The sequence below is a fragment of the Vipera ursinii genome (assembly GCF_947247035.1).
Source record: "Vipera ursinii genome assembly, chromosome: 3".
Taxonomy (NCBI): domain Eukaryota; kingdom Metazoa; phylum Chordata; class Lepidosauria; order Squamata; family Viperidae; genus Vipera; species Vipera ursinii.
In genome coordinates, this window is record NC_139516.1 from 189,186,221 (window position 1) to 189,195,878 (window position 9,658).

Genomic DNA, 9,658 nt, shown 5'->3' on the forward strand with positions numbered 1-9,658 from the left:
GAGCTGTTTGACTGTATTCATCTGCCTGGCATCATTCCTACTCTTCAGAACCCACTACACAACAGTGGCGACAAAGGTGGGATCCTGCTTCACCTCAAAGAGCTGAATTCACGAGGGGTCGGCTTCGCGTGCTGGAGGAAAGAGGCCTCTTTCCCCCCTCCTAAGGCCGGCTAGTCACCACGCTAGCGGCCATGTACTCAGAATCACACGTCTGAGTCTGTGGAACAGGATCTAATTATACAAGGAAGAAGATGCCCAGAGAATTCGACATCCGCCACCCCGAACAGTGGCCATCTCACCTCGGGCAAGTCGAAAACTACCTCCAGGTGAACCAGATTGCTGAGGACGGCCTAAAAGCGGCGACCTTGCTTTGCATAAGTGGGCTGGCAACATTCGATCTGGCTGAAAGCCTATTCGCCCCTACGCCAATCAAAACCATCTCATTCACCGAACTCAAGCAGAAGCTGAATGGGCACTTCAAGCCCAGAATGTCCAAGATGGCCTGGCGGTTCCGTTTCGACCAGAGGGTGCAACGGCCGGGTGAAACCGCATCTGAATTTATCGCGGCTTTGCGACAGGCCGCCTGTCTCTGCAGGTTTACCAAGCTAGACGAACACCTACAAGACAGGCTTGTGTGCGGCCTAAGAGACAAGAGACTTCAACAAAAACTTTTTGTTATGCCCAACCTAACACTACAAGATGCAGAAGACGAAATCATGGCCAACGAGGCGGCCGGAGGCGCGGTGCAAGTGGTACAGAAGCCAATACCCAGCAAATCAGACGAATCAATTCACTATGAAGGTGCTACTTACAGCAAGATCGCAGAAGAAGAGGAAACCGAAGTCAACCAGATTCGGAAAAAATCAGAGCAACGAGAGAGAGGACGCGAGAACAGGGAGAACCAGCAGAAGGCAGCACCCTTTCCAAAATGCGGAGGGTGCGGCGGCAACCACGCACGGGTGAACTGCAAATTCCGGTCGGCCATGTGTCGGGCCTGCGGAAAATCGGACCACATCGTGGTGGTCTGCTGTAGCCGGTTCCGAAAGGGCCTACACAAGCAACAGCCGGAGAATCCATCAAGGAAAGGTACTGGGGCCCAGAGCCCAATCAGTGTGGGGTTTTTCAAAAGCCGGAGGGCCATCTTCCGAACCAGGGCCCACCGCCTGCTTAAACCTAAATTAAAACTGGAAGTCCAATTACAAGGCATTCCTTGTAAAATGGAGCTAGACTCCAGCTCTGCAGTCTCGATCATCTCATATGAGACTTTTAAACATGTTTGTGGCCAAAGTAAGCAGTGGGTAAAATTGAGGCCCTCCAGTATTATTTTAACTGACTTCCAAAATGCCCAGGTAAAAATCAAGGGGGAGGCTACCCTTTCCGTATGGTTTAAAAGGTTTCAGGGCCACTTGGACATCATTGTAGTTGAAGGTTGTAGGACCAGCTTAGTCGGATTGGACTGGTTTGAGGCATTGGGCATTGTAATTTCAGGCATCCATAGAACACAGGGAAACATCAAATCTGTCTGCAAAGAGTTTGCAGATGTTTTCGATAAGCTGGGAAAGTATACAGGCCCCCCCATTTCATTTAAATTAAATCCCAGCATCTTATCCATTAGAATTAAACCCAGGCGAGTTCCCTTCGCACTCAAACATAAAATTGAAAGGGAACTAGACAAATTAGTTGAACAGGGGGTCCTGAAGCTGGTAGAAGGGGGGAGTGGGAGACCCCAATTGTCACTCCCCTCAAAGCTAATGGGGAAATCCGTATCTGCGTGGATTATAAGTGCACCCTAAATAAGGCCCTCAACCAGCACACTTACCCAGTCCCCACGGTCAGCCACGTTCTCGCTTCCCTCCAAGGCGGTGCCATCTTTGCTAAACTAGACCTCGCACAGGCATATCAGCAGCTGCTGGTTACTATGGATACAGCAGCAGCCCAAACAACTGTAACTCATAGAGGAGCCTTCAGAGTCAACCTCCTGCAATTCGGCGTAAGTGTGGCACCTGGGATTTTTCAGGAGGTAATGGAGTAAACACTTAAAGGCATCCAAGGGGTTTGCCCTTATTTTGACGATGTCCTCATTGCAGGGGAAACAGAGGAAGTGCTAGCAGACAGACTTAGGGCAGTTTTAAATAGGCTTCGTGCTGCAGGTCTCAAGCTAAAAAGGGACAAATGCAGTATAGGAGTTGTATCTACAGAATTTTGGGGGTTCAGAATCGATGCCAGTGGGATTCACCCCGCAGAATCAAAAGTGAAGGCAATTAGGATGGCCCTCACTCCCCAAAACAAAGCTGAACTGCAAGCTTTTCTGGGATTATTAAATTTCTACCATTCGTTCCTACCTCACAAAGCTGCCATAGCTGAACCCTTGCATAGGCTTCTTGATAAAAAAGCCGCTTGGAAATGGACCAATGTCCATGAAAAAAGCTTCCAGGATGTTAAGGCCCTATTATCTAACAAATCTACAGTTACCCATTACATTGAAATGAAGCCCATCTGCATTGCTTGCGATGCTTCACCCTATGGAGTGGGAGCAGTGTTAAGCCATCTGGAGGAAAATGGCGAACAAGTTCCCATAGCCTATTACTCCAGAACATTATCAGGGGCAGAGAGGAACTATGCACAGATAGACAAGGAAGCCCTGGCAATAATGGCTGGGGTCAAGAAGTTCCAAGACTATCTGTATGGTAGGAAATTCACAGTGTTTACAGACCATTAGCCTCTATTAGGCTTATTCACCACTGACAAACAAACCCCCCACATACTCTCCCCAAGGATGCTCAGGTGGTCCATATTCTTATCGACTTACAGTTTTAAAATGATTCACAAGCCAGGGAAAGAAATGGGCCATGCTGATGGCCTCAGTAGGCTACCCCTAGCAAACATCGAGCCAGATCTGGCCCCTGCTGCACAGATAATGGCAATCCAAGAGCTACCTGAATTCCCTCTCCATGCAGGGGACATAGCCGCTGAGACAACCTCAGATAAAATCCTAAGCAGAGTTCTGTCTTGGGTTTTCACAGGGTGGCAGGATAGAAGTCCAGGCCCCGAATTCCAAACTTATTTTCTTAGGAGACACGAATTATCTGCGCATAAAGGATGCCTATTGTGGGGTAGTAGGTTCATTATACCCGCAACATTGAGAGATAGAGTTCTGCAGTCACTACAGGAGGGGCACCCTGCATAGTTCACATGAAGGCTTTAGCAAGGAGCTACCTTTGGTGGCCAGGGTTAGATAAGGTAGTGGAAGGGCAGGTACATGGATACTACACTTGTCAAAGGTCCAGACCTGAGATGCCCCAAGCTCCTGTCCACAAATGGGAGGCAACACACACACCCTCGTCCAGGATCCACATCGACTATGCTGGTCCATTCCAAGGACAGCTTTTCTTAATAGTGGTGGATAGCCACTCAAAGTGGCTAGAGGTGGTGCCAGTCACAAACATGACCACTGCCAGAACAATACAAGAGCTAAGGAAACTTTTTGCCACTCATGGGCTTCCTGACGTTTTGGTATCAGATAATGGGACTCAATTCTTCTTCAGAGCAAACATGATTAGACACGCCACATCCGCGCCCTTCCACCCGTCGTCTAATGGTCAAGCAGAAAGGATGGTGAGAACAACCAAGGATACACTCAGGCGCATCATCATTGGTAACTGGCATCACAGGTTAGCAGACTTCTTATTGTGTCAACACTCCACACCATGTACAGCCACTGGAAAGAGTCCTGTGGAGCTCCGTTGGGGCAGACGCCTTATCACCAAACTGGACAGACTCCACCCCGACAGAGTGGCTTCTGAGGCTGCTCAACCCAAACACCCAAGGGGACTACAACAGTCCAGGACATTTATGGATTCCGGGGGTGGTGGTTGACAAAACCGGGCCCCTATCTTACTTAGTAGGGGTGGAGGGGGGTCAACAGTTTAGACAGCATATAGACCAGTTATGAAAAGAGTTCCAGAACGGTCACTAAGCAACCTCGGGGTAAATAATTCCTCACTGAATGCTCAAGCTGGCACACAAGCTAGCTCATATCCTCCCTACCAGAGCCACCAACAAACAACTGAGTTCGCGTCTGAGGAGGACCACCACCTGCTTTGCCTTGTGGTGGCAGCAGTGCGATGGACCGTGTGGTCTCTTGCCCCATCGCAGCAGCCAGGTGGGATGGAGTGGGCAAGGTCCTAATTAGAACTTATTTTTGGAGTAGGCCTTATATTAGACCCATTCCCACAAATCAGGGTAGTTCTTCTTTTTCAGGGTGGGATTTATTTTCGGGAAAACACGGTAATCTAGTCCCAAATTAAACCACTTCCCAATACAGTATAATACTTTACATTTCTTTATCATGAGGTCAGACTATTAATTTTACTGCTATCCCAATTCTGGCAATATTTTGTCTATTTAAACAACTGCTACCTAAGCAGTCCTAGTTAGCAATTACAAATTTTGGGAATAAACCATTTTTAAATGTCATTGATTTCATGGATTTTAAACAATTTTTCAACCCCCACCCTCCATTAGTTCCTTTCCTAATGCTGGTCACCTTGAGCTCATCATTCTGTGTGTGTTCTGTTGTCTGCTTTAATATAAGAATTTAACACTCCTATTTGTTTCATTTGGATAACTCCAGTGTCTATGATGTCTGGGACTATGGCAAATAATAATAATAATGTTTTCAATATCTATTACACTTATTATCATATAACCTTACAACAACACTAGAGGGTAGGCCATTATTTGCATGTCTCATTTAATTCTTATAAACTGGCTACAGTTGCCTTCATGATTGATGCAACATACAAATTGGCTGAAAGAATGAGTAAATAACATTTGCTGTTCTTATCTGGGACCCATTAAATCAGTTAAACATAAGGATGACTGTCTTCAATCCCATTGATTCTAAGCCTGTTTCTTAAGCATCCTAGTATAGGTTTACTTGAGAAGCTGGTGTATAATCACAAAGCTATAAATCAATAAAATATTGTTTCTTCACTCGTTTTAAAATGGAATCCCTCTCACTTTTTGAATGAGTCATGCATTACATGAAGCCATAGTTTGCTTAAATGAACCACAGCTGGCTGTGTTTGTACAGATGACAACATTAAGAAAGTTATATGTGGGTTACCGCAATGCATAAAATAATAAAAAAAATATTATGAAGAAAGTAGGGACAATTGTTCCATACTTCTCTATTTGGCCAATGTTTAAAGTAGATTACATATTAGTCTCAGCCCAGCTGTTGAAGATTATTAGCCTACTATTGCTACAACACATGCCTTAAGTGCAGTAAGTCAAGGGTTCAGCCCTGGTTATATTCACATAAACATCCATTTCCCCCAAAAAGTTTTTGAAATGTTTATAGAATTGAAAAACAGGATTGAGGATAATGAAAGTAGTGAAGTGGAATTGGAACTGGAAACAAAGCAAATTTCTCCTTCTGGGATGATGTAAAAGGAAGAACTGATAGACACCCCTACGTCCAGTGCAGGCTATTTCTTACTGTGTACTAATTGGCTGATTAGGCAATGAAGTGACAAGGAATATTCCACATAAGAAGTTTTTCTTTTGTTATGCTAGTCACTATTGCACTGCATTAGGCCTTACAATCAATTTAAATCCATATTTTCTTTAGTTTTGGTTTACCTGATCTGGATTATTATCTAAGTGTTCAGTTTGGTTTTAATTTGTGAAATTTTTAATTATCTGTATGAAATGAGCTATACACACTTTTCATTCAAAAATTAAATCTAATAAAAGGATTATTTGCTCATATTTTTAATGACCTACAACATTTTTTCAATAAATGTCGTTATTGGTTCAAGTATCAGATCAGAAATATTTGAGTTTAAGATCTACTTAACTTTCAGCCAATGAATGAGTGATCTGAGAGATGGTGATTTGGGATCAATCTCAAAGTTGGGTTGTTAATATAAATGAGGTAAAATTCTCCCATACATTAAGTTGGCTCCTAGAGGGAAGATGGCATACAAATGTAAAATCAACTCTTATGTTTATGTAGATTTATGCCCCTTTGCCATACTTTTATTTCTTTCATTATTTCTCTCCCTTTTCCATTCCCATTCCAATTAGTATTGATTTCAAGAATGACAGCCAAGTTGTTCACAGGAGGGAGAAGTAAAAAAAGTCAAGATGGCAGCCTCTGTTGTACATAACCTTGAGTGGGGTTATCCCCTCTCCCAATCTATTCACAACTTAGGTTGCTCCTGAAAGCAAAGCTAGGGAACAAATGAATTTGGTTAAAATGCCAAATGTTTTTTTTCTTTTAGAGAGAGGAAAGAATTTGCAGACAGAGCATTAGTTATAGCTAATGGTCACGTATGGTACATTCACAGACAGTTAAGAATCTTAAAAAACATGGCAGTAATTGAAACCTGCAATTATAGTGCAATAGATTGGGGAAAAGAAAAACCTTTCTAACTCTGTTCTGTAATAATGCTATGTAGGAAAATATGCTACATGATCATGTTTTAAATACGATGATGCATTGTACGCATTACATTTTTTGAAAGCTACTACCACTAGTTTGTAATTATCTTGCTGTTTGCAGCACAGTCATTAATGTGGACCTAGTACTGTAAAGATATTATCAATTCAGATGTTTAGCATATTACCCACAGAGCAATGTATGATAAATCCCTTTTAAAAGTAAAGTGTCTAACTTGGCCTGCACAGATGTAAGGGAACAGTGTAAAACCTATCACTGTTGCCACATATTAAATTTGATATTCCAGTTCAACCTGAGGCAACATATTACCCATCAATCTCATACTATTCTTTTGATGTTCTATAATCTAGTATTGTACCAAATGAAACACCTTTATTTTTTATCCCTTGTAGTAAACAAGTTCATATTTCCATTACTGTGGATTATTCTTGGCATTGTTACTTCTAACCCAACCTTCTCATTTAAACAATTGTTTTCCTTGGATATATATTTGTATATTTGGCACAGACTATTAAATGTTGGGAAGTCTTATTATGAATTACTTCACGGTATAATTCTATCCTTTCTTTAAATAGCTGTGGGTTGTATGTATGGACTAATTCCATTTATTTCCTATACGTGTTTAATATATTAAGCAAAGAAAACATTATTTTCTGATTAATATACTTCTACATCAACTTTCCTCAAACAAAAACCAACATTTTGCCTGTTATGGAACATGGGATATAACCCTGATTGATTCAGCCAAGACTTGCACCCGCTTCTTAAAAAGTATTTTGTTTATTAAATACATACAAGTGAAGGTCAGTATATATCATGTGATGACAGCTATGGCATATGTAACTTGGAATTTAAAAGAGAATAAATGACAGAATATTAAATAATGGAAAAGCAAGAAAAATAGAGGTTGTTTATAATAAATATGAATAAATGTGGTCCAAATCTTGTGAAGTTGACTAGTGTACATGCTTGAAAGTGAAGGTACAGATGAAATAATTAAAATGGAAGATACCCTGATGTTTAGAAAAAAAGAGGCTAACAAAAGACATGGTGAACTTAATACTGTGACTGATGATATGAACTAAGCCAGCGTTTCCCAACCTTAGGAACTTGAAGATGCGTGGACTTCAACTCCCAGAATTCCCCAGCCAGTTGAAGTCCACGCATCTTCAAGTTCCTAAGGTTGGGAAACACTGAACTAAGCTTTGAACTCAAAGATGCAGTTAGGAAGAAACAATCCTAGAGAAAAGATGCTTATCAGGTCATGAGATAGAAGTAACTGAACAACACTTCTGGTTCAAAATTATCCTCACTTGCCCCAATACTGACTGGGTTAGTAAGTTTATCAGTTTACACAAAATGCTACCTCTGATTAACTGGCATGATTAAGCATGCCATTTTAATGTTTCCTTAATACTAACAGCCTATTTGTTGCAGCCACAGCTCTACTTACATACAATATAAGAAAAGACAGGAAAGACATTATCATTTATATTATTAACATTTATTCATTGGAAAGTGTTAGACTTTAGCAGAACTCCTTTTCATAAAAAAATTAAAAACAAGATAAAATCCAGGATCACAAGTAGACAATTTTACTTATGAATCACCATTTTCAAATTTTCAAATTTATTAAAACAAGTGCACTGTGTGTGTGTGTGTGTGTGTGTGTGTGTCTGGAAAATATTTAATGTGTTAGTAACTCAAGGTTACAAATAAGAAATGTAGATACTGATACTAAATCTATTGTGCATAGTACTAAAATCCATTAAACAAGATTATTTTGTTAACCCAGGATCATTGAAGACTTGTAGTGCTTTAGTATTTTAACAACTAAAATTATATGTTTGTGTGTGTGTGTGTGTGTGTGTGTGTGTATGTATACACACTATACAAAATTTTAGTTGTTAAAACTCTCAAGCATTAGAAGTCTTCAATGTAATATGTATATGGATGTAATAAAAAACCAGTATTTTTCAACTGAATGGCTGGAGCCGAAAGAATAAAATCAATATAATCCTCATTTGTGGAAATGCTTAAATGTCTCTTGAGAGACAAGAAGCAATCTTGTAAACGTTTCATAACTGACCAGAAAAATATTTGGAATTATACAGTTAATATATTTCTTATGTTCTAGATGACCTTCAAAACTAGTTTCTATAGACAGGAGTCTTCTGCCCAATTCATTGATGAAGTATCCTTCTTGGTCCAAAAATATTAGCAAAAACTGTAACTTTACTCTAGAACTAGAATGTGAGAACTAAATCTTTATTGGGGATAAAGGAAGCAAAGTAAAGGAGAAAAGAGGAAATCTGTAGATATCTCCATCACTCTTGTAACATGTTCTCACTTGGAAAATGCTCCTTCAAGAAAATAAATTGTGACCACTTATCCAGTCTGAGAGGCTCCATTAGGCCAATGGTGCCTCTTGTAGTTTTTTCTTCTAGAAGTGTCTAACCCAAAATATTTTCCTAATGGAAGTGGAGATATGAGAGATATGTTACACTGCCATTGACCACAGAGATCAAGGGGAATAGACAGTGACATCTTTCTTACCTCCTGCAGTTATAACATGAAGACAGAAAGATTGAGGCATTTGTTTTACTAGACAACAGATTGAGAAGCAGGGAAGAAAAAAGTAAAGAAACAGGAGAATCCTGCATGGATTTAAGCCTAATGTTAATCGTGAAGTAAACTAGAAACATTTCAGACTATAACTATTATGTTGAAAGAAGGCTATGGTGCTTATACATATTTCCCAAAGGGAAACTGCTTCTATAAAACACCAAGAGGTTGAGACTGAACTGTCACACCATATGACCACCTGAATAAATAAAGTAGAAAATGAAGAATCGGCTTTGTTTTTTTTAAATGGTAGATTATTTAAAATAAATACATGGTATTTCATTTGAGATAGCCAAAGTATTTGCTAACAATAGAACACAGGCAACTACAATAAACATAATAGGCTTGGGAGGCTGACATCTCAAGGATCAGTTTCTTCAGTATGCTCTTCCTAGATCCTCTGTCCAAACTGGAAGCCTCTTCCAGATCCCTCAGATATGAGGAGGATCAAGGATCAAAGATCAAGTAGCAGCCTCCCCTTTCCATGCAAGGTCCAGGGGATCCCTCCACCGCCTTTGCCTTGAGTTGAGAAATTTGTTTCTTCCTCTGAGGTATATCCCCAGA